This window comes from Maylandia zebra, linkage group LG3 (assembly GCF_041146795.1).
Source record: "Maylandia zebra isolate NMK-2024a linkage group LG3, Mzebra_GT3a, whole genome shotgun sequence".
Taxonomy (NCBI): domain Eukaryota; kingdom Metazoa; phylum Chordata; class Actinopteri; order Cichliformes; family Cichlidae; genus Maylandia; species Maylandia zebra.
In genome coordinates, this window is record NC_135169.1 from 51,662,675 (window position 1) to 51,687,871 (window position 25,197).

At 57.5% G+C, this 25,197-nt stretch overlaps 13 non-coding genes across 13 annotated transcripts; all 13 read left to right on the top strand.

The window, feature by feature from the left end:
• The first annotated feature begins 696 nt into the window (after positions 1–696).
• Positions 697–815, top strand: LOC143417697 (5S ribosomal RNA). Its single transcript, XR_013097845.1, has one exon. It is a non-coding gene; the product is annotated as a 5S ribosomal RNA (ribosomal RNA).
• A 2,629-nt stretch (positions 816–3,444) lies between these two features.
• LOC143417698 (5S ribosomal RNA) lies at positions 3,445–3,563 on the top strand. Its single transcript, XR_013097846.1, has one exon. It is a non-coding gene; the product is annotated as a 5S ribosomal RNA (ribosomal RNA).
• A 2,700-nt stretch (positions 3,564–6,263) lies between these two features.
• Positions 6,264–6,382, top strand: LOC143417477 (5S ribosomal RNA). The gene has a single exon (XR_013097699.1). It is a non-coding gene; the product is annotated as a 5S ribosomal RNA (ribosomal RNA).
• Positions 6,383–8,106: 1,724 nt separating this feature from the next.
• Positions 8,107–8,225, top strand: LOC143417473 (5S ribosomal RNA). The gene has a single exon (XR_013097694.1). It is a non-coding gene; the product is annotated as a 5S ribosomal RNA (ribosomal RNA).
• A 1,095-nt stretch (positions 8,226–9,320) lies between these two features.
• On the top strand, positions 9,321–9,439 carry LOC143417316 (5S ribosomal RNA). Its single transcript, XR_013097536.1, has one exon. It is a non-coding gene; the product is annotated as a 5S ribosomal RNA (ribosomal RNA).
• A 779-nt stretch (positions 9,440–10,218) lies between these two features.
• LOC143417963 (5S ribosomal RNA) lies at positions 10,219–10,337 on the top strand. Its single transcript, XR_013098111.1, has one exon. It is a non-coding gene; the product is annotated as a 5S ribosomal RNA (ribosomal RNA).
• Positions 10,338–11,749: 1,412 nt separating this feature from the next.
• On the top strand, positions 11,750–11,868 carry LOC143417699 (5S ribosomal RNA). Its single transcript, XR_013097847.1, has one exon. It is a non-coding gene; the product is annotated as a 5S ribosomal RNA (ribosomal RNA).
• Positions 11,869–15,176: 3,308 nt separating this feature from the next.
• LOC143417200 (5S ribosomal RNA) lies at positions 15,177–15,295 on the top strand. The gene has a single exon (XR_013097417.1). It is a non-coding gene; the product is annotated as a 5S ribosomal RNA (ribosomal RNA).
• A 2,663-nt stretch (positions 15,296–17,958) lies between these two features.
• Positions 17,959–18,077, top strand: LOC143417700 (5S ribosomal RNA). The gene has a single exon (XR_013097848.1). It is a non-coding gene; the product is annotated as a 5S ribosomal RNA (ribosomal RNA).
• Positions 18,078–20,976: 2,899 nt separating this feature from the next.
• LOC143417701 (5S ribosomal RNA) lies at positions 20,977–21,095 on the top strand. Its single transcript, XR_013097849.1, has one exon. It is a non-coding gene; the product is annotated as a 5S ribosomal RNA (ribosomal RNA).
• Positions 21,096–22,229: 1,134 nt separating this feature from the next.
• On the top strand, positions 22,230–22,348 carry LOC143417232 (5S ribosomal RNA). The gene has a single exon (XR_013097450.1). It is a non-coding gene; the product is annotated as a 5S ribosomal RNA (ribosomal RNA).
• A 975-nt stretch (positions 22,349–23,323) lies between these two features.
• LOC143417702 (5S ribosomal RNA) lies at positions 23,324–23,442 on the top strand. The gene has a single exon (XR_013097850.1). It is a non-coding gene; the product is annotated as a 5S ribosomal RNA (ribosomal RNA).
• Positions 23,443–24,576: 1,134 nt separating this feature from the next.
• LOC143417233 (5S ribosomal RNA) lies at positions 24,577–24,695 on the top strand. Its single transcript, XR_013097451.1, has one exon. It is a non-coding gene; the product is annotated as a 5S ribosomal RNA (ribosomal RNA).
• Positions 24,696–25,197: the final 502 nt, after the last annotated feature.

Consider the following 25,197-nt stretch of genomic DNA (forward strand, 5'->3'; position numbering starts at 1 on the left):
CCTGTGGCTCTTGCTCAGGCCACTCATATCACACCAGACCCTGTGCTTCTGGCCAAGGCCATCTTCACCAAACCTGGCCCAGTGCTGCTTGCTGTGGCCATGTACAACACACGAGGCCCTGTGCTGCTGGCTGAGTCCACTTACACCACACCAGGGCCTTAGTTGCTATTGAGGCCACTTACACCACACCAGGGCCTTATTTGCTTCTGAGGCCACTTACACCACACCAGGGCCTGTGGCTGCTGGCTGAGGCCACATACACAACACCAGGGCCTTAGTTGCTATTGAGGCCAATTACACCACACCAGGGCCTGTGGCACTGGCTGAGGCCACTTACACCACACCAGGGCCTGTGGCTGCTGGCTGAGGCCACTTACACCACACCAGGGCCTGTGGCTCTTGCTCAGGCCACTTACTCCACACCAGGCCCTGTGCTTCTGGCCGAGGCCATCTTCACCAAACCAGCCCCTGTGCTGCTAGCTGTGGCCATGTACAACACACCAGGCCCTGTGCTGGTTCCAGAGGCTATCTTCAACAATCCAGGGCCTGTGCTGTTGGATAAATGCCAAACTGAGCCTTTGGGTTAGGGTATTATGCAAACATGCAGTTATGGTTATAGGATTGTCTTCGTAACTTCAGGTACTTGCCACCTAATCACTTGAATCCATAAATTGAGACATTGTGCTGGGGCCAGAAGCTTACGGCCATACCACCCTGAGCACGCCCGACCTCGTCTGATCTCGGAAGCTAAGCAGGGCTGGGCTTGGTTAGTACTTGGATGGGAGACTGCCTGGGAATACCTGGTGCTGTAAGCCTTTCATTTTCATGTCATTGAACCGCTTTTGATCCAGAGAAGGGGTGTATTAAAAGACCAAAAGCAGCTGCCCATTAATGAGGGCACATTAACGACATTGCGTTTTGGCTGTTTTCCAATGTCTTGTGCTGCTAGCTGATGCCACCTACACCACACCAGGGCCTGAGTGACCGGCTGGGGCCACTTACACCACATCAGGGCCTGTGGCTCTGGCTGAGGCCACTTACACCACACCAGGGCCTGTGGCTGCTGGCTGAGGCCACTTACACCACACCAGGGCCTGTGGCTGCTGGCTGAGGCCACCTACACCACACCAGGGCCTTAGTTGCTATTGCGGCCAATTACACCACACCAGGGTCTGTGGCTCTTGCTCAGGCCACTTACACCACACCAGGGCCTGTGGCTGCTGGCTGAGGCCACTTACACCACACCAGGGCCTGTGGCTGCTGGCTGAGGCCACTTACACCACACAAGGGCCTGTGGCTGCTGGCTGAGGCCACCTACACCACACCAGGGCCTGTGGCTTCTGGCTGAGGCCACTTACACCACACCAGGGCCTGTGGCTCTTGCTCAGGCCACTCATATCACACCAGACCCTGTGCTTCTGGCCAAGGCCATCTTCACCAAACCTGGCCCAGTGCTGCTTGCTGTGGCCATGTACAACACACCAGGCCCTGTGCTGCTGGCTGAGGCCACTTACACCACACCAGGGCCTTAGTTGCTATTGAGGCCACTTACACCACACCAGGGCCTTATTTGCTTCTGAGGCCACTTACACCACACCAGGGCCTGTGGCTGCTGGCTGAGGCCACATACACAACACCAGGGCCTTAGTTGCTATTGAGGCCAATTACACCACACCAGGGCCTGTGGCACTGGCTGAGGCCACTTACACCACACCAGGGCCTGTGGCTGCTGGCTGAGGCCACCTACACCACACCAGGGCCTTAGTTGCTATTGAGGCCAATTACACCACACCAGGGTCTGTGGCTCTTGCTCAGGCCACTTACACCACACCAGGGCCTGTGGCTGCTGGCTGAGGCCACTTACACCACACCAGGGCATTAGTTGCTATTGAGGCCACTTACACCACACCAGGGCCTGTGGCACTGGCTGAGGCCACTTACACCACACCAGGGCCTGTGGCTGCTGGCTGAGGCCACTTACACCACACCAGGGCCTGTGGCTGCTGGCTGAGGCCACTTACACCACACCAGGGCATTAGTTGCTATTGAGGCCAATTACACCACACCAGGGTCTGTGGCTCTTGCTCAGGCCACTTACACCACACCAGGGCCTGTGGCTGCTGGCTGAGGCCACTTACACCACACCAGGGCATTAGTTGCTATTGAGGCCACTTACACCACACCAGGGCCTGTGCCTCTTGCTCAGGCCACTTACACCACACCAGGGCCTGTGGCTGCTGGCTGAGGCCACTTACACCACACCAGGGCCTGTTGCTGCTGGCTGAGGCCACTTACACCACACCAGGGCCTGTGGCTGCTGGCTGAGGGCACTTACACCACACCAGTGCCTGTGGCTGCTGGCTGAGGCCACTTACACCACACCAGGGCATTAGTTGCTATTGAGGCCCCTTACACCACACCAGGGCCTGTGGCTTCTGGCTGAGGCCACTTACACCACACCAGGGCCTGTGGCTGCTGGCTCAGGCCACTTACACCACACCAGGGCCTGTGGCTGCTGGCTGAGGCCACTTACACCACACCAGGGCCTGTGGCACTGGCTGAGGCCACTTACACCACACCAGTGCCTGTGGCTTCTGGCTGAGGCCACTTACACCACACCAGGGCCTGTGGCTGCTGGCTCAGGCCACTTACACCACACCAGGGCCTGTGGCTGCTGGCTGAGGCCACTTACACCACACCAGGGCCTGTGGCTGCTGGCTGAGGCCACTTACACCACACCAGTGCCTGTGGCTGCTGGCTGAGGCCACTTACACCACACCAGGGCATTAGTTGCTATTGAGGCCCCTTACACCACACCAGGGCCTGTGGCACTGGCTGAGGCCACTTACACCACACCAGGGCCTGTGGCTGCTGGCTGAGGCCACTTACACCACACCAGGGCATTAGTTGCTATTGAGGCCAATTACACCACACCAGGGTCTGTGGCTCTTGCTCAGGCCACTTACACCACACCAGGGCCTGTGGCACTGGCTGAGGCCACTTACACTACACCACGGCCTGTGGCTCTGGCTGAGGCCACTTACACCACACCAGGGCCTGTGGCTGCTGGCTGAGGCCACTTACACCAGACCAGGGCCTGTGGCTGCTGGCTGAGGCCACTTACACCACACCAGGGCCTGTGGCTGCTGGCTGAGGCCACTTACACCACACCAGGCCCTGCGCTTCTGGCCGAGGCCATCTTCACCAAACCAGGCCCTGTGCTGCTAGCTGTGGCCATGTACAACACACCAGGCCCGGTGCTGGTTCCTGAGGCCATCTTCAACAATCCAGGGCCTGTGCTGTTAGATAAATGCTAAACTGAGCCTTTGGGTTAGGGTATTATGCAAACATGCAGGTATGGTTAAAGGATTGTCTTCGTAACTTCAGGTACTTGCCACCTAATCAGTTGAATCCATAAATTGAGACATTGTGCTGGGGCCAGCAGCTTACGGCCATACCACCCTGAGCACGCCCGACCTCGTCTGATCTCGGAAGCTAAGCAGGGCTGGGCTTGGTTAGTACTTGGATGGGAGACTGCCTGGGAATACCTGGTGCTGTAAGCCTTTCATTTTCATGTCATTGAACCGCTTTTGATCCAGAGAAGGGGTGTATTAAAAGACCAAAAGCAGCTGCCCATTAATGAGGGCACATTAACGACATTGCTTTTGGCTGTTTTCCAATGTCTTGTGCTGCTAGCTGATGCCACCTACACCACACCAGGGCCTGAGTGACCGGCTGGGGCCACTTACACCACATCAGGGCCTGTGGCTGCTGGCTGAGGCCACTTACACCACACCAGGGCCTGTGGCTGCTGGCTGAGGCCACTTACACCACACCAGGGCCTTAGTTGCTATTGAGGCCAATTACACCACACCAGGGTCTGTGGCTCTTGCTCAGGCCACTTACACCACACCAGGGCCTTAGTTGCTATTGAGGCCAATTACACCACACCAGGGCCTGTGGCTGCTGGCTGAGGCCACTTACACCACACAAGGGCCTGTGGCACTGGCTGAGGCCACTTACACCACACCAGGGCCTGTGGCTGCTGGCTGAGGCCACTTACACCACACAAGGGCCTGTGGCTGCTGGCTGAGGCCACCTACACAACACCAGGGCCTGTGGCTGCTGGCTGAGGCCACTTACACCACACCAGGGCCTGTGGCTGCTGGATGAGGCGACTTACACCACACCAAGGCCTGTGGCTGCTGGCTGAGGCTACTTACACCACACCAGGGCCTTAGTTGCTATTGAGGCCACTTACACCACACCAGGGCCTGTGGCTGCTGGATGAGGCGACTTACACCACACCAAGGCCTGTGGCTGCTGGCTGAGGCTACTTACACCACACCAGGGCCTTAGTTGCTATTGAGGCCACTTACACCACACCAGGGCCTGTGGCTGCTGGCTGAGGCCACTTACACCACACCAGGGCCTTAGTTGCTATTGAGGCCACTTACACCACACCAGGGCCTGTGGCTGCTGGCTGAGGCCACATACACCACACCAGGGCCTTAGTTGCTATTGAGGCCAATTACACCACACCAGGGTCTGTGGCTCTTGCTCAGGCCACTTACACCACACAAGGGCCTGAATGACCGGCTGGGGCCACTTACACCACATCAGGGCCTGTGGCACTGGCTGAGGCCACTTACCCCACACAAGGGCCTGTGGCTGCTGGCTGAGGCCACCTACACCACACCAGGGCCTGTGGCTGCTGGCTGAGGCCACCTACACCACACCAGGGCATTAGTTGCTATTGAGGCCAATTACACCACACCAGGGTCTGTGGCTCTTGCTCAGGCCACTTACACCACACCAGGGCCTGTGGCTCTTGCTCAGGACACTTACACCACACCAGGGCCTGTGGCTGCTGGCTGAGGCCACTTACACCACACCAGGGCATTAGTTGCTATTGAGGCCAATTACACCACACCAGGGTCTGTGGCTCTTGCTCAGGCCACTTACACCACACCAGGGCCTGTGGCACTGGCTGAGGCCACTTACACCACACCAGGGCCTGTGGCTCTGGCTGAGGCCACTTACACCACACCACGGCCTTATTTGCTTCTGAGGCCACTTACACCACACCAGGGCCTTAGTTGCTATTGAGGCCACTTACACCACACCAGGGCCTGTGGCTCTGGCTGAGGCCACTTACACCACACCACGGCCTTATTTGCTTCTGAGGCCACTTACACCACACCAGGGCCTGTGGCTGCTGGCTGAGGTCACATACACCACACCAGGGCCTTAGTTGCTATTGAGGCCACTTACACCACACCAGGGCCTGTGGCTGCTGGCTGAGGCCACTTACACCACACCAGGGCCTGTGGCTGCTGGATGAGGCGACTTACACCACACCAGGGCCTGTGGCTGCTGGATGAGGCGACTTACACCACACCAGGGCCTGTGGCTGCTGGATGAGGCGACTTACACCACACCAGGGCCTGTGGCTGCTGGCTGTGGCCATGTACACCACACCAGGGCCTGTGGCTGCTGGCTGAGGCCACATAAACCACACCAGGGCCTTAGTTGCTATTGAGGCCAATTACACCACACCAGGGCCTGTGGCACTGGCTGAGGCCACTTACACCACACCAGGGCCTGTGGCTGCTGGCTGAGGCCACTTACACCACACAAGGGCCTGTGGCTGCTGGCTGAGGCCACCTACACCACACCAGGGCCTGTGGCTGCTGGCTGAGGCCACTTACACCACACCAGGGCCTTAGTTGCTATTGAGGCCACTTACACCACACCAGGGCCTTATTTGCTTCTGAGGCCACTTACACCACACCAGGGCCTGTGGCTGCTGGCTGAGGCCACATACACAACACCAGGGCCTTAGTTGCTATTGAGGCCAATTACACCACACCAGGGCCTGTGGCACTGGCTGAGGCCACTTACACCACACCAGGGCCTGTGGCTGCTGGCTGAGGCCACTTACACCACACCAGGGCCTGTGGCTCTTGCTCAGGCCACTTACTCCACACCAGGCCCTGTGCTTCTGGCCGAGGCCATCTTCACCAAACCAGCCCCTGTGCTGCTAGCTGTGGCCATGTACAACACACCAGGCCCTGTTCTGGTTCCTGAGGCCATCTTCAACAATCCAGGGCCTGTGCTGTTGGATAAATGCTAAACTGAGCCTTTGGGTTAGGGTATTATGCAAACATGCAGGTATGGTTATAGGATTGTCTTCGTAACTTCAGGTACTTGCCACCTAATCACTTGAATCCATAAATTGAGACATTGTGCTGTGGCCAGCAGCTTACGGCCATACCACCCTGAGCATGCCTGACCTCGTCTGATCTCGGAAGCTAAGCAGGGCTGGGCTTGGTTAGTACTTGGATGGGAGACTTCCTTGGAATACCTGGTGCTGTAAGCCTTTCATTTTCATGTCATTGAACCGCTTTTGATCCAGAGAAGGGGTGTATTAAAAGACCAAAAGCAGCTGCCCATTAATGAGGGCACATTAACGACATTGCTTTTGGCTCTTTTCCAATGTCTTGTGCTGCTAGCTGATGCCACCTACACCACACCAGGGCCTGAGTGACCGGCTGGGGCCACTTACACCACATCAGGGCCTGTGGCTCTGGCTGAGGCCACTTACACCACACCAAGGCCTGTGGCTGCTGGCTGAGGCCACTTACACCACACCAGGGCCTTAGTTGCTATTGAGGCCAATTACACCACACCAGGGTCTGTGGCTCTTGCTCAGGCCACTTACACCACACCAGGGCCTGTGGCTGCTGGCTGAGGCCACCTACACCACACCAGGGCCTGTGGCTGCTGGCTGAGGCCACTTACACCACACCAGGGCCTTAGTTGCTATTGAGGCCACTTACACCACACCAGGGCCTGTGGCTGCTGGCTGTGGCCATGTACACCACACCAGGGCCTGTGGCTGCTGGCTGAGGCCACATACACCACACCAGGGCCTTAGTTGCTATTGAGGCCAATTACACCACACCAGGGCCTGTGGCACTGGCTGAGGCCACTTACACCACACCAGGGCCTGTGGCTGCTGGCTGAGGCCACTTACACCACACAAGGGCCTGTGGCTGCTGGCTGAGGCCACCTACACCACACCAGGGCCTGTGGCTGCTGGCTGAGGCCACTTACACCACACCAGGGCCTGTGGCTGCTGGCTGAGGCCACCTACACCACACCAGGGCCTTAGTTGCTATTGAGGCCAATTACACCACACCAGGGTCTGTGGCTCTTGCTCAGGCCACTTACACCACACCAGGGCCTGTGGCTGCTGGCTGAGGCCACTTACACCACACCAGGGCCTGTGGCTGCTGGCTGAGGCCACTTACACCACACAAGGGCCTGTGGCTGCTGGCTGAGGCCACCTACACCACACCAGGGCCTGTGGCTTCTGGCTGAGGCCACTTACACCACACCAGGGCCTGTGGCTCTTGCTCAGGCCACTCATATCACACCAGACCCTGTGCTTCTGGCCAAGGCCATCTTCACCAAACCTGGCCCAGTGCTGCTTGCTGTGGCCATGTACAACACACCAGGCCCTGTGCTGCTGGCTGAGGCCACTTACACCACACCAGGGCCTTAGTTGCTATTGAGGCCACTTACACCACACCAGGGCCTTATTTGCTTCTGAGGCCACTTACACCACACCAGGGCCTGTGGCTGCTGGCTGAGGCCACTTACACCACACCAGGGCCTGTGGCTGCTGGCTGAGGCCACTTACACCACACCAGGGCCTGTGGCTCTTGCTCAGGCCACTTACACCACACCAGGGCCTGTGGCTGCTGGCTGAGGCCACTTACACCACACCAGGGCCTGTGGCTCTTGCTCAGGCCACTTACTCCACACCAGGCCCTGTGCTTCTGGCCGAGGCCATCTTCACCAAACCAGCCCCTGTGCTGCTAGCTGTGGCCATGTACAACACACCAGGCCCTGTGCTGGTTCCTGAGGCCATCTTCAACAATCCAGGGTCTGTGCTGTTAGATAAATGCTAAGCTGAGCCTTTGGGTTAGGGTATTATGCAAACATGCAGGTATGGTTAAAGGATTGTCTTCGTAACTTCAGGTACTTGCCACCTAAACAGTTGAATCCATAAATTGAGACATTGTGCTGAGGCCAGCAGCTTACGGCCATACCACCCTGAGCACCCCCGACCTCGTCTGATCTCGGAAGCTAAGCAGGGCTGGGCTTGGTTAGTAGTTGGATGGGAGACTTCCTTGGAATACCTGGTGCTGTAAGCCTTTCATTTTCATGTCATTGAACCGCTTTTGATCCAGAGAAGGGGTGTATTAAAAGACCAAAAGCAGCTGCCCATTAATGAGGGCACATTAACGACATTGCTTTTGGCTGTTTTCCAATGTCTTGTGCTGCTAGCTGATGCCACCTACACCACACCAGGGCCTGAGTGACCGGCTGGGGCCACTTACACCACACCAGGGCCTTATTTGCTTCTGAGGCCACTTACACCACACCAGGGCCTGTGGCTGCTGGCTGAGGCCACATACACCACACCAGGGCCTTAGTTGCTATTGAGGCCAATTACACCACACCAGGGCCTGTGGCACTGGCTGAGGCCACTTACACCACACCAGGGCCTGTGGCTGCTGGCTGAGGCCACTTACACCACACCAGGGCCTGTGGCTGCTGGATGAGGCGACTTACACCACACCAAGGCCTGTGGCTGCTGGCTGAGGCCACTTACACCACACCAGGGCCTTAGTTGCTATTGAGGCCACTTACACCACACCAGGGCCTGTGGCTGCTGGCTGTGGCCATGTACACCACACCAGGGCCTGTGGCTGCTGGCTGAGGCCACATACACAACACCAGGGCCTTAGTTGCTATTGAGGCCAATTACACCACACCAGGGCCTGTGGCACTGGCTGAGGCCACTTACACCACACCAGGGCCTGTGGCTGCTGGCTGAGGCCACTTACACCACACAAGGGCCTGTGGCTGCTGGCTGAGGCCACCTACACCACACCAGGGCCTGTGGCTGCTGGCTGAGTCCACTTACACCACACCAGGGCCTGTGGCTCTTGCTCAGGCCACTCATATCACACCAGACCCTGTGCTTCTGGCCGAGGCCATCTTCACCAAACCAGGCCCTGTGCTGCTAGCTGTGGCCATGTACAACACACCAGGCCCTGTGCTGGTTCCAGAGGCCATCTTCAACAATCCAGGGCCTGTGCTGTTGGATAAATGCCAAACTGAGCCTTTGGGTTAGGGTATTATGCAAACATGCAGTTATGGTTATAGGATTGTCTTCGTAACTTCAGGTACTTGCCACCTAATCACTTGAATCCATAAATTGAGACATTGTGCTGGGGCCAGCAGCTTACGGCCATACCACCCTGAGCACGCCCGACCTCGTCTGATCTCGGAAGCTAAGCAGGGCTGGGCTTGGTTAGTACTTGGATCGGAGACTGCCTGGGAAAACCTGGTGCTGTAAGCCTTTCATTTTCATGTCATTGAACTGCTTTTGATCCAGAGAAGGGGTGTATTAAAAGACCAAAAGCAGCTGCCCATTAATGAGGGCACATTAACGACACTGCTTTTGGCTGTTTTCCAATGTCTTGTGCTGCTAGCTGATGCCACCTACACCACACCAGGGCCTGAGTGACCGGCTGGGGCCACTTACACCACACCAGGGCCTGTGGCTGCTGGATGAGGCGACTTACACCACACCAAGGCCTGTGGCTGCTGGCTGAGGCCACTTACACCACACCAGGGCCTTAGTTGCTATTGAGGCCACTTACACCACACCAGGGCCTGTGGCTGCTGGCTGAGGCCACATACACCACACCAGGGTCTGTGGCTCTTGCTCAGGCCACCTACACCACACCAGGGCATTAGTTGCTATTGAGGCCAATTACACCACACCAGGGTCTGTGGCTCTTGCTCAGGCCACTTACACCACACCAGGGCCTGTGGCTCTTGCTCAGGCCACTCATATCACACCAGGCCCTGTGCTTCTGGCCGAGGCCATCTTCACCAAACCAGGCCCTGTGCTGCTAGCTGTGGCCATGTACAACACACCAGGCCCTGTTCTGGTTCCTGAGGCCATCTTCAACAATCCAGGGCCTGTGCTGTTGAATAAATGCTAAACTGAGCCTTTGGGTTAGGGTATTATGCAAACATGCAGGTATGGTTATAGGATTGTCTTCGTAACTTCAGGTACTTGCCACCTAATCACTTGAATCCATAAATTGAGACATTGTGCTGGGGCCAGCAGCTTACGGCCATACCACCCTGAGCACGCCCGACCTCGTCTGATCTCGGAAGCTAAGCAGGGCTGGGCTTGGTTAGTACTTGGATGGGAGACTTCCTTGGAATACCTGGTGCTGTAAGCCTTTCTTTTTCATGTCATTGAACCGCTTTTGATCCAGAGAAGGGGTGTATTAAAAGACCAAAAGCAGCTGCCCATTAATGAGGGCACATTAACGACATTGCTTTTGGCTCTTTTCCAATGTCTTGTGCTGCTAGCTGATGCCACCTACACCACTTCAGGGCCTGAGTGACCGGCTGGGGCCACTTACACCACATCAGGGCCTGTGGCTCTGGCTGAGGCCACTTACACCACACCAGGGCCTTTGGCTGCTGGCTGAGGCCACTTACACCACACAAGGGCCTGTGGCTGCTGGCTGAGGCCACCTACACCACACCAGGGCCTGTGGCTGCTGGCTGAGGCCACTTACACCACACCAGGGCCTGTGGCTCTTGCTCAGGCCACTCATATCACACCAGACCCTGTGCTTCTGGCCAAGGCCATCTTCACCAAACCTGGCCCAGTGCTGCTTGCTGTGGCCATGTACAACACACCAGGGCCTTAGTTGCTATTGAGGCCAATTACACCACACCAGGGTCTGTGGCTCTTGCTCAGGCCACTTACACCACACCAGGGCCTGTGGCTGCTGGCTGAGGCCACTTACACCACACCAGGGCCTGTGGGTGCTGGCTGAGGCCACTTACACCACACCAGGTTCTGTGGCTGCTGGCTGAGGCCACTTACACCACACAAGGGCCTGTGGCTGCTGGCTGAGGCCACCTACACCACACCAGGGCCTGTGGCTGCTGGCTGAGGCCACTTACACCACACCAGGGTCTGTGGCTCTTGCTCAGGCCACCTACACCACACCAGGGCATTAGTTGCTATTGAGGCCAATTACACCACACCAGGGTCTGTGGCTCTTGCTCAGGCCACTTACACCACACCAGGGCCTGTGGCACTGGCTGAGGCCACTTACACCACACCAGGGCCTGTGGCTCTGGCTGAGGCCACTTACACCACACCAGGGCCTGTGGCTGCTGGCTGAGGCCACTTACACCACACCAGGGCCTGTGGCTGCTGGCTGAGGCCACTTACACCACACCAGGGCCTGTGGCTGCTGGCTGAGGCCACTTACACCACACCAGTGCCTGTGGCTTCTGGCTGAGGCCACTTACACCACACCAGGGCCTGTGGCTCTTGCTCAGGCCACTCACATCACACCAGGCCCTGCGCTTCTGGCCGAGGCCATCTTCACCAAACCAGGCCCTGTGCTGCTAGCTGTGGCCATGTACAACACACCAGGCCCTGTGCTGGTTCCTGAGGCCATCTTCAACAATCCAGGGCCTGTGCTGTTAGATAAATGCTAAACTGAGCCTTTGGGTTAGGGTATTATGCAAACATGCAGGTATGGTTAAAGGATTGTCTTCGTAACTTCAGGTACTTGCCACCTAATCACTTGAATCCATAAATTGAGACATTGTGCTGGGGCCAGCAGCTTACGGCCATACCACCCTGAGCACGCCCGACCTCGTCTGATCTCGGAAGCTAAGCAGGGCTGGGCTTGGTTAGTACTTGGATGGGAGACTGCCTGGGAATACCTGGTGCTGTAAGCCTTTTATTTTCATGTCATTGAACCGCTTTTGATCCAGAGAAGGGGTGTATTAAAAGACCAAAAGCAGCTGCCCATTAATGAGGGCACATTAACGACATTGCTTTTGGCTGTTTTCCAATGTCTTGTGCTGCTAGCTGATGCCACCTACACCACACCAGGGCCTGAGTGACCGGCTGGGGCCACTTACACCACATCAGGGCCTGTGGCTGCTGGCTGAGGCCACTTACACCACACCAGGGCCTGTGGCTGCTGGCTGAGGCCACTTACACCACACCAGGGCATTAGTTGCTATTGAGGCCAATTACACCACACCAGGGTCTGTGGCTCTTGCTCAGGCCACTTACACCACACCAGGGCCTGTGGCTGCTGGCTGAGGCCACTTACACCACACCAGGGCCTGTGGCTGCTGGCTGAGGCCACCTACACCACACCAGGGCATTAGTTGCTATTGAGGCCAATTACACCACACCAGGGTCTCTGACTCTTGCTCAGGCCACTTACACCACACCAGGGCATGTGGCACTGGCTGAGGCCACTTACACCACACCAGGGCCTGTGGCTGCTGGCAGAGGCCACTTACACCACACCAGGGCCTGTGGCTGCTGGCTGAGGCCACTTACACCACACCAGGGCCTGTGGCTGCTGGCTGAGGTCACTTACACCACACCAGTGCCTGTGGCTTCTGGCTGAGGCCACTTACACCACACCAGGGCCTGTGGCTCTTGTGGCTGCTGGCTGAGGCCACTTACACCACACCAGGGCCTGTGGCTGCTGGCTGAGGCCACTTACACCACACCAGGGCCTGTGGCTGCTGGCTCAGGCCACTTAAATCACACCAGACCCTGTGCTTCTGGCCAAGGCCATCTTCACCAAACCTGGCCCAGTGCTGCTTGCTGTGGCCATGTACAAGACACAAGACCCTGTGCTGCTGGCTGAGGCCACTTACACCACACCAGGGCCTGTGGCTGCTGGCTGAGGCCACATACACCACACCAGGGCATTAGTTGCTATTGTGGCCAATTACACCACACCAGGGCCTGTTGCTGCTGGCTGAGGCCAATTACACCACACCAGGGCCTGTGGCACTGGCTGAGGCCACTTACACCACACCAGGGCCTGTGGCTGCTGGCTGAGGCCACTTACACCACACAAGGGCCTGTGGCTGCTGGCTGAGGCCACCTACACCACACCAGGGTCTGTGGCTGCTGGCTGAGGCCACTTACACCACACCAGGGCCTGTGGCTGCTGGCTGAGGCCACCTACACCACACCAGGGCCTTAGTTGCTATTGAGGCCACTTACACCACACCAGGGCCTTATTTGCTTCTGAGGCCACTTACACCACACCAGGGCCTGTGGCTGCTGGCTGAGGCCACTTACACCACACCAGGGCCTTAGTTGCTATTGAGGCCAATTACACCACACCAGGGTCTGTGGCTCTTGCTCAGGACACTTACACCACACCAGGGCCTGTGGCTGCTGGCTGAGGCCACCTACACCACACCAGGGCCTTAGTTGCTATTGAGGCCACTTACACCACACCAGGGCCTTATTTGCTTCTGAGGCCACTTACACCACACCAAGGCCTGTGGCTGCTGGCTGAGGCCACTTACACCACACCAGGGCCTTAGTTGCTATTGAGGCCACTTACACCACACCAGGGCCTGTGGCTGCTGGCTGAGGCCACATACACCACACCACGGCCTTATTTGCTTCTGAGGCCACTTACACCACACCACGGCCTGTGGCTGCTGGCTCAGGCCACATACACCACACCAGGGCCTTAGTTGCTATTGAGGCCAATTACACCACACCAGGGCCTGTGGCTCTTGCTCAGGCCACTTACACCACACCAGGGCCTGTGGCTGCTGGCTGAGGCCACTTACACCACACAAGGGCCTGTGGCTGCTGGCTGAGGCCACCTACACCACACCAGGGCCTGTGGCTGCTGGCTGAGGCCACATACACCACACCACGGCCTTATTTGCTTCTGAGGCCACTTACACCACACCAGGGCCTGTGGCTGCTGGCTGAGGCCACATACACCACACCAGGGCCTTAGTTGCTATTGAGGCCAATTACACCACACCAGGGCCTGTGGCTCTTGCTCAGGCCACTTACACCACACCAGGGCCTGTGGCTGCTGGCTGAGGCCACTTACACCACACAAGGGCCTGTGGCTGCTGGCTGAGGCCACCTACACCACACCAGGGCCTGTGGCTGCTGGCTGAGGCCACTTACACCACACAAGGGCCTGTGGCTGCTGGCTGAGGCCACCTACACCACACCAGGGCCTGTGGCTGCTGGCTGAGACCACTTACACCACACCAGGGCCTGTGGCTCTTGCTCAGGCCACTTACACCACACCACGGCCTTATTTGCTTCTGAGGCCACTTACACCACACCAGGGCCTGTGGCTGCTGGCTGAGGCCACATACACCACACCAGGGCCTTAGTTGCTATTGAGGCCAATTACACCACACCAGGGCCTGTGGCTGCTGGCTGAGGCCACTTACACCACACCAGGGCCTGTGGCTGCTGGCTGAGGCCACTTACACCACACCAGGGCCTGTGGCTGCTGGATGAGGCGACTTACACCACACCAAGGCCTGTGGCTGCTGGCTGAGGCCACTTACACCACACCAGGGCCTTAGTTGCTATTGAGGCCACTTACACCACACCAGGGCCTGTGGCTGCTGGCTGTGGCCATGTACACCACACCAGGGCCTGTGGCTGCTGGCTGAGGCCACATACACCACACCAGGGCCTTAGTTGCTATTGAGGCCAATTACACCACACCAGGGTCTGTAGCTCTTGCTCAGGCCACTTACACCACACCAGGGCCTGTGGCTGCTGGCTGAGACCACTTACACCACACCAGGGCCTGTGGCTGCTGGCTGAGGCCACTTACACCACACAAGGGCCTGTGGCTGCTGGCTGAGGCCACCTACACCACACCAGGGCCTGTGGCTTCTGGCTGAGGCCACTTACACCACACCAGGGCCTGTGGCTCTTGCTCAGGCCACTCATATCACACCAGGCCCTGTGCTTCTGGCCGAGGCCATCTTCACCAAACCAGGCCCTGTTCTGCTAGCTGTGGCCATGTACAACACACCAGGCCCTGTTCTGGTTCCTGAGGCCATCTTCAACAATCCAGGGCCTGTGCTGTTGGATAAATGCTAAACTGAGCCTTTGGGTTAGGGTATTATGCAAACATGCAGGTATGGTTATAGGATTGTCTTCGTAACTTCAGGTACTTGCCACCTAATCAGTTGAATCCATAAATTGAGACATTGTGCTGGGGCCAGCAGCTTACGGCCATACCACCCTGAGCACGCCCGACCTCGTCTGATCTCGGAAGCTAAGCAGGGCTGGGCTTGGTTAGTACTTGGATGGGAGACTGCCTGGGAATACCTCGTGCTGTAAGCCTTTCTTTTTCATGTCATTGAACCGCTTTTGATCCAGAGAAGGGGTGTATTAAAAGACCAAAAGCAGCTGCCCATTAATGAGGGCACATTAACGACATTGCTTTTGGCTCTTTTCGAATGTCTTGTGCTGCTAGCTGATGCCACCTACACCACACCAGGGCCTGAGTGACCGGCTGGGGCCACTTACACCACATCAGGGCCTGTGGCTCTGGCTGAGGCCACTTACACCACACCAGGGCCTGTGGCTGCTGGCTGAGGCCACTTACACCACACCAGGGCCTGTGGCTGCTGGCTGAGGCCACTTACACCACACCAGGGCCTGTGGCTGCTGGCTGAGGCCAATTACACCACACCAGGGCCTGTGGCTCTTGCTCAGGCCACTCATATCACACCAGGCCCTGTGCTTCTGGCCGAGGCCATCTTCACCAAACCAGGCCCTGTGCTGCTAGCTGTGGCCATGTACACCACACCAGGGCCTGTGGCTGCTGGCTGAGGCCACTAACACCACACCAGGGCCTTAGTTGCTATTGAGGCCAATTACACCACACCAGGGTCTGTGGCTCTTGCTCAGGCCACTTACACCACACCAGGGCCTGTGGCTGCTGGCTGAGGTCACTTACACCACACAAGGGCCTGTGGCTGCTGGCTGAGGCCACCTACACCACACCAGGGCCAGTGGCTTCTGACTGAGGCCACTTACACCACACCAGGGCCTGTGGCTGCTGGCTGAGGCCACCTACACCACACCAGGGCCTTAGTTGCTATTGAGGCCAATTACACCACACCAGGGTCTGTGGCTCTTGCTCAGGCCACTTACACCACACCAGGGCCTGTGGCTGCTGGCTGAGGCCACTTACACCACACCAGGGCATTAGTTGCTATTGAGGCCAATTACACCACACCAGGGTCTGTTGCTCTTGCTCAGGCCACTTACACCACACCAGGGCCTGTGGCACTGGCTGAGGCCACTTACACCACACCAGGGCCTGTGGCTCTGGCTGAGGCCACTTACACCACACCAGGGCCTTAGTTGCTATTGAGGCCACTTACACCACACCAGGGCCTGTGGCTCTGGCTGAGGCCACTTACACCACACCACGGCCTTATTTGCTTCTGAGGCCACTTACACCACACCAGGGCCTGTGGCTGCTGGCTGAGGCCACTTACACCACACAAGGGCCTTTGGCTGCTGGCTGAGGCCACCTACACCACACCAGGGCCTGTGGCTGCTGGCTGAGACCACTTACACCACACCAGGGCCTGTGGCTCTTGCTCAGGCCACTTACACCACACCAGGGCCTTAGTTGCTATTGAGGCCACTTACACCACACCAGGGCCTGTGGCTGCTGGCTGTGGCCATGTACACCACACAAGGGCCTGTGGCTGCTGGCTGAGGCCACATACACCACACCAGGGCCTTAGTTGCTATTGAGGCCAATTACACCACACCAGGGCCTGTGGCACTGGCTGAGGCCACTTACACCACACCAGGGCCTGTGGCTGCTGGCTGAGGCCACTTACACCACACCAGGGCCTGTGGCTGCTGGCTGAGGCCACTTACACCACACCAGGGCCTGTGGCTGCTGGCTGAGGCCACCTACACCACACCAGGGCCTTAGTTGCTATTGAGGCCAATTACACCACACCAGGGTCTGTAGCTCTTGCTCAGGCCACTTACACCACACCAGGGCCTGTGGCACTGGCTGAGGCCACTTACACCACACAAGGGCCTGTGGCTGCTGGCTGAGGCCACTTACACCACACCAGTGCCTGTGGCTTCTGGCTGAGGCCACTTACACCACACCAGGGCCTGTGGCTCTTGCTCAGGCCACTCATATCACACCAGACCCTGTGCTTCTGGCCAAGGCCATCTTCACCAAACCTGGCCCAGTGCTGCTTGCTGTGGCCATGTACAAGACACAAGGCCCTGTGCTGCTGGCTGAGGCCACTTACACCACACCAGGGCCTTATTTACTTCTGAGGCCACTTACACCACACCAGGGCCTGTGGCTGCTGGCTGAGGCCACATACACAACACCAGGGCCTTAGTTGCTATTGAGGCCACTTACACCACACCAGGGCCTGTGGCTGCTGGCTGAGGCCCCTTACACCACACCAGGGCCTGTGGCTGCTGGCTGAGACCACTTACACCACACCAGGGCCTGTGGCTCTTGCTCAGGCCACTTACACCACACCAGGGCCTTAGTTGCTATTGAGGCCACTTACACCACACCAGGGCCTGTGGCACTGGCTGAGGCCACTTACACCACACCAGGGCCTGTGGCTGCTGGCTGAGGCCACTTACACCACACCAGGGCCTGTGGCTGCTGGCTGAGGCCACTTACACCACACCAGGGCCTGTGGCTCTGGCTCAGGCCACTCATATCACACCAGACCCTGTGCTTCTGGCCGAGGCCATCTTCACCCAACCAGGCCCTGTGCTGCTAGCTGTGGCCATGTACAACACACCAGGCCCTGTGCTGGTTCCAGAGGCCATCTTCAACAATCCAGGGCCTGTGCTGTTGGATAAATGCCAAACTGAGCCTTTGGGTTAGGGTATTATGCAAACATGCAGTTATGGTTATAGGATTGTCTTCGTAACTTCAGGTACTTGCCACCTAATCACTTGAATCCATAAATTGAGACATTGTGCTGGGGCCAGCAGCTTACGGCCATACCACCCTGAGCACGCCCGACCTCGTCTGATCTCGGAAGCTAAGCAGGGCTGGGCTTGGTTAGTACTTGGATGGGAGACTGCCTGGGAATACCTGGTGCTGTAAGCCTTTAATTTTCATGTCATTGAACTGCTTTTGATCCAGAGAAGGGGTGTATTAAAAGACCAAAAGCAGCTGCCCATTAATGAGGGCACATTAACGACACTGCTTTTGGCTGTTTTCCAATGTCTTGTGCTGCTAGCTGATGCCACCGACACCACACCAGGGCCTGAGTGACCGGCTGGGGCCATTTACACCACATCAGGGCCTGTGGCTCTGGCTGAGGCCACTTACACCACACCAGGGCCTGTGGCTGCTGGCTGAGGCCACTAACACCACACCAGGGCCTTAGTTGCTATTGAGGCCAATTACACCACACCAGGGTCTGTGGCTCTTGCTCAGGCCACTTACACCACACCAGGGCCTGTGGCTGCTGGCTGAGGCCACTTACACCACACAAGGGCCTGTGGCTGCTGGCTGAGGCCACCTACACCACACCAGGGCCAGTGGCTTCTGGCTGAGGCCACTTACACCACACCAGTGACTGTGGCTTCTGACTGAGGCCACTTACACCACACCAGGGCCTGTGGCTGCTGGCTGAGGCCACCTACACCACACCAGGGCCTTAGTTGCTATTGAGGCCAATTACACCACACCAGGGTCTGTGGCTCTTGCTCAGGCCACTTACACCACACCAGGGCCTGTGGCTGCTGGCTGAGGCCACTTACACCACACCAGGGCATTAGTTGCTATTGAGGCCAATTACACCACACCAGGGTCTGTTGCTCTTGCTCAGGCCACTTACACCACACCAGGGCCTGTGGCACTGGCTGAGGCCACTTACACCACACCAGGGCCTGTGGCTCTGGCTGAGGCCACTTACACCACACCAGGGCCTTAGTTGCTATTGAGGCCACTTACACCACACCAGGGCCTGTGGCTCTGGCTGAGGCCACTTACACCACACCACGGCCTTATTTGCTTCTGAGGCCACTTACACCACACCAGGGCCTGTGGCTGCTGGCTGAGGCCACATACACCACACCAGGGCCTTAGTTGCTATTGAGGCCAATTACACCACACCAGGGTCTGTGGCTCTTGCTCAGGCCACTTACACCACACCAGGGCCTGTGGCTGCTGGCTGAGGCCACTTACACCACACAAGGGCCTTTGGCTGCTGGCTGAGACCACTTACACCACACCAGGGCCTGTGGCTGCTGGCTGAGGCCACTTACACCACACCAGGGCCTGTGGCTGCTGGCTGAGACCACTTACACCACACCAGGGCCTGTGGCTCTTGCTCAGGCCACTTACACCACACCAGGGCCTTAGTTGCTATTGAGGCCACTTACACCACACCAGGGCCTGTGGCTGCTGGCTGTGGCCATGTACACCACACAAGGGCCTGTGGCTGCTGGCTGAGGCCACATACACCACACCAGGGCCTTAGTTGCTATTGAGGCCAATTACACCACACCACGGCCTGTGGCACTGGCTGAGGCCACTTACACCACACCAGGGCCTGTGGCTGCTGGCTGAGGCCACTTACACCACACCAGGGCCTGTGGCTGCTGGCTGAGGCCACTTACACCACACCAGGGCCTGTGGCTGCTGGCTGAGGCCACCTACACCACACCAGGGCCTTAGTTGCTATTGAGGCCAATTACACCACACCAGGGTCTGTAGCTCTTGCTCAGGCCACTTACACCACACCAGGGCCTGTGGCTGCTGGCTGAGGCCACTTACACCACACCAGGGCCTGTGGCTGCTGGCTGAGGCCACTTACACCACACCAGGGCCTGTGGCACTGGCTGAGGCCACTTACACCACACAAGGGCCTGTGGCTGCTGGCTGAGGCCACTTACACCACACCAGTGCCTGTGGCTTCTGGCTGAGGCCACTTACACCACACCAGGGCCTGTGGCTCTTGCTCAGGCCACTCATATCACACCAGACCCTGTGCTTCTGGCCAAGGCCATCTTCACCAAACCTGGCCCAGTGCTGCTTGCTGTGGCCATGTACAAGACACAAGGCCCTGTGCTGCTGGCTGAGGCCACTTACACCACACCAGGGCCTTATTTACTTCTGAGGCCACTTACACCACACCAGGGCCTGTGGCTGCTGGCTGAGGCCACATACACAACACCAGGGCCTTAGTTGCTATTGAGGCCAATTACACCACACCAGGGCCTGTGGCACTGGCTGAGGCCACTTACACCACACCAGGGCCTGAGGCTGCTGGCTGAGGCCACTTACACCACACCAGGGCCTGTGGCTGCTGGCTGAGGCCACTTACACCACACCAGGGCCTGTGGCTGCTGGCTGAGGCCACTTACACCACACCAGTGCCTGTGGCTTCTGGCTGAGGCGACTTACACCACACCAAGGCCTGTGGCTGCTGGCTGAGGCCACTTACACCACACCAGGGCCTTAGTTGCTATTGAGGCCACTTACACCACACCAGGGCCTGTGGCTCCTGGCTGAGGCCACATACACCACACCAGGGCCTTATTTGCTTCTGAGGCCACTTACACCACACCAGGGCCTGTGGCTGCTGGCTGAGGCCACATACACCACACCAGGGCCTTAGTTGCTATTGAGGCCAATTACACCACACCAGGGCCTGTGGCTCTTGCTCAGGCCACTTACTCCACACCAGGGCCTGTGGCTCTTGCTCAGGCCACTCATATCACACCAGACCCTGTGCTTCTGGCCAAGGCCATCTTCACCAAACCAGGCCCTGTGCTGCTAGCTGTGGCCATGTACAACACACCAGGCCCTGTTCTGGTTCCTGAGGCCATCTTCAACAATCCAGGGCCTGTGCTGTTGGATAAATGCTAAACTGAGCCTTTGGGTTAGGGTATTATGCAAACATGCAGGTATGGTTATAGGATTGTCTTCGTAACTTCAGGTACTTGCCACCTAATCAGTTGAATCCATAAATTGAGACATTGTGCTGGGGCCAGCAGCTTACGGCCATACCACCCTGAGCACGCCCGACCTCGTCTGATCTCGGAAGCTAAGCAGGGCTGGGCTTGGTTAGTACTTGGATGGGAGACTGCCTGGGAATACCTGGTGCTGTAAGCCTTTCATTTTCATGTCATTGAACCGCTTTTGATCCAGAGAAGGGGTGTATTAAAAGACCAAAAGCAGCTGCCCATTAATGAGGGCACATTAACGACATTGCTTTTGGCTGTTTTCCAATGTCTTGTGCTGCTAGCTGATGCCACCTACACCACACCAGGGACTGAGTGACCGGCTGGGGTCACTTACACCACATCAGGGCCTGTGGCTGCTGGCTGAGGCCACTTACACCACACCAGGGCCTGTGGCTGCTGGCTGAGGCCACCTACACCACACCAGGGCATTAGTTGCTATTGAGGCCAATTACACCACACCAGGGTCTGTGACTCTTGCTCAGGCCACTTACACCACACCAGGGCCTGTGGCACTGGCTGAGGCCACTTACACCACACCAGGGCCTGAGGCTGCTGGCTGAGGCCACTTACACCACACCAGGGCCTGTGGCTGCTGGCTGAGGCCACTTACACCACACCAGGGCCTGTGGCTGCTGGCTGAGGCCACTTACACCACACCAGTGCCTGTGGCTTCTGGCTGAGGCGACTTACACCACACCAAGGCCTGTGGCTGCTGGCTGAGGCCACTTACACCACACCAGGGCCTTAGTTGCTATTGAGGCCACTTACACCACACCAGGGCCTGTGGCTCCTGGCTGAGGCCACATACACCACACCAGGGCCTTATTTGCTTCTGAGGCCACTTACACCACACCAGGGCCTGTGGCTGCTGGCTGAGGCCACATACACCACACCAGGGCCTTAGTTGCTATTGAGGCCAATTACACCACACCAGGGCCTGTGGCTCTTGCTCAGGCCACTTACTCCACACCAGGGCCTGTGGCTCTTGCTCAGGCCACTCATATCACACCAGACCCTGTGCTTCTGGCCAAGGCCATCTTCACCAAACCAGGCCCTGTGCTGCTAGCTGTGGCCATGTACAACACACCAGGCCCTGTTCTGGTTCCTGAGGCCATCTTCAACAATCCAGGGCCTGTGCTGTTGGATAAATGCTAAACTGAGCCTTTGGGTTAGGGTATTATGCAAACATGCAGGTATGGTTATAGGATTGTCTTCGTAACTTCAGGTACTTGCCACCTAATCAGTTGAATCCATAAATTGAGACATTGTGCTGGGGCCAGCAGCTTACGGCCATACCACCCTGAGCACGCCCGACCTCGTCTGATCTCGGAAGCTAAGCAGGGCTGGGCTTGGTTAGTACTTGGATGGGAGACTGCCTGGGAATACCTGGTACTGTAAGCCTTTCATTTTCATGTCATTGAACCGCTTTTGATCCAGAGAAGGGGTGTATTAAAAGACCAAAAGCAGCTGCCCATTAATGAGGGCACATTAACGACATTGCTTTTGGCTCTTTTCCAATGTCTTGTGCTGCTAGCTGATGCCACCTACACCACACCAGGGACTGAGTGACCGGCTGGGGCCACTTACACCACATCAGGGCCTGTGGCTGCTGGCTGAGGCCACTTACACCACACCAGGGCCTGTGGCTGCTGGCTGAGGCCACTTACACCACACCAGGGCCTGTGGCTGCTGGCTGAGGCCACCTACACCACACCAGGGCCTTTGTTGCTATTGAGGCCAATTACACCACACCAGGGTCTGTGGCTCTTGGTCAGGCCACTTACACCACACCAGGGCCTGTGGCTGCTGGCTGAGGCCACTTACACCACATCAGGGCATTAGCTGCTATTGAGGCCACTTACACCACACCAGGGCCTGTGGCTGCTGGCTGAGGCCACTTACACCACACCAGGGCATTAGTTGCTATTGAGGCCAATTACACCACACCAGGGTCTGTGGCTCTTGCTCAGGCCACTTACACCACACCAGGGCCTGTGGCACTGGCTGAGGCCACTTACACCACACCAGGGCCTGTGGCTCTGGCTGAGGCCACTTACACCACACCAGGGCCTGTGGCTCTTGCTCAGGCCACTCATATCACACCAGACCCTGTGCTTCTGGCCAAGGCCATCTTCACCAAACCAGGCCCTGTGCTGCTAGCTGTGGCCATGTACAACACACCAGGCCCTGTTCTGGTTCCTGAGGCCATCTTCAACAATCCAGGGCCTGTGCTGTTGGATAAATGCTAAACTGAGCCTTTGGGTTAGGGTATTATGCAAACATGCAGGTATGGTTATAGGATTGTCTTCGTAACTTCAGGTACTTGCCACCTAATCAGTTGAATCCATAAATTGAGACATTGTGCTGGGGCCAGCAGCTTACGGCCATACCACCCTGAGCACGCCCGACCTCGTCTGATCTCGGAAGCTAAGCAGGGCTGGGCTTGGTTAGTACTTGGATGGGAGACTGCCTGGGAATACCTGGTGCTGTAAGCCTTTCATTTTCATGTCATTGAACCGCTTTTGATCCAGAGAAGGGGTGTATTAAAAGACCAAAAGCAGCTGCCCATTAATGAGGGCACATTAACGACATTGCTTTTGGCTGTTTTCCAATGTCTTGTGCTGCTAGCTGATGCCACCTACACCACACCAGGGACTGAGTGACCGGCTGGGGTCACTTACACCACATCAGGGCCTGTGGCTGCTGGCTGAGGCCACTTACACCACACCAGGGCCTGTGGCTGCTGGCTGAGGCCACCTACACCACACCAGGGCATTAGTTGCTATTGAGGCCAATTACACCACACCAGGGTCTGTGACTCTTGCTCAGGCCACTTACACCACACCAGGGCCTGTGGCACTGGCTGAGGCCACTTACACCACACCAGGGCCTGAGGCTGCTGGCTGAGGCCACTTACACCACACCAGGGCCTGTGGCTGCTGGCTGAGGCCACTTACACCACACCAGGGCCTGTGGCTGCTGGCTGAGGCCACTTACACCACACCAGTGCCTGTGGCTTCTGGCTGAGGCGACTTACACCACACCAAGGCCTGTGGCTGCTGGCTGAGGCCACTTACACCACACCAGGGCCTTAGTTGCTATTGAGGCCACTTACACCACACCAGGGCCTGTGGCTCCTGGCTGAGGCCACATACACCACACCAGGGCCTTATTTGCTTCTGAGGCCACTTACACCACACCAGGGCCTGTGGCTGCTGGCTGAGGCCACATACACCACACCAGGGCCTTAGTTGCTATTGAGGCCAATTACACCACACCAGGGCCTGTGGCTCTTGCTCAGGCCACTTACTCCACACCAGGGCCTGTGGCTCTTGCTCAGGCCACTCATATCACACCAGACCCTGTGCTTCTGGCCAAGGCCATCTTCACCAAACCAGGCCCTGTGCTGCTAGCTGTGGCCATGTACAACACACCAGGCCCTGTTCTGGTTCCTGAGGCCATCTTCAACAATCCAGGGCCTGTGCTGTTGGATAAATGCTAAACTGAGCCTTTGGGTTAGGGTATTATGCAAACATGCAGGTATGGTTATAGGATTGTCTTCGTAACTTCAGGTACTTGCCACCTAATCAGTTGAATCCATAAATTGAGACATTGTGCTGGGGCCAGCAGCTTACGGCCATACCACCCTGAGCACGCCCGACCTCGTCTGATCTCGGAAGCTAAGCAGGGCTGGGCTTGGTTAGTACTTGGATGGGAGACTGCCTGGGAATACCTGGTACTGTAAGCCTTTCATTTTCATGTCATTGAACCGCTTTTGATCCAGAGAAGGGGTGTATTAAAAGACCAAAAGCAGCTGCCCATTAATGAGGGCACATTAACGACATTGCTTTTGGCTCTTTTCCAATGTCTTGTGCTGCTAGCTGATGCCACCTACACCACACCAGGGACTGAGTGACCGGCTGGGGCCACTTACACCACATCAGGGCCTGTGGCTGCTGGCTGAGGCCACTTACACCACACCAGGGCCTGTGGCTGCTGGCTGAGGCCACTTACACCACACCAGGGCCTGTGGCTGCTGGCTGAGGCCACCTACACCACACCAGGGCCTTTGTTGCTATTGAGGCCAATTACACCACACCAGGGTCTGTGGCTCTTGGTCAGGCCACTTACACCACACCAGGGCCTGTGGCTGCTGGCTGAGGCCACTTACACCACATCAGGGCATTAGCTGCTATTGAGGCCACTTACACCACACCAGGGCCTGTGGCTGCTGGCTGAGGCCACTTACA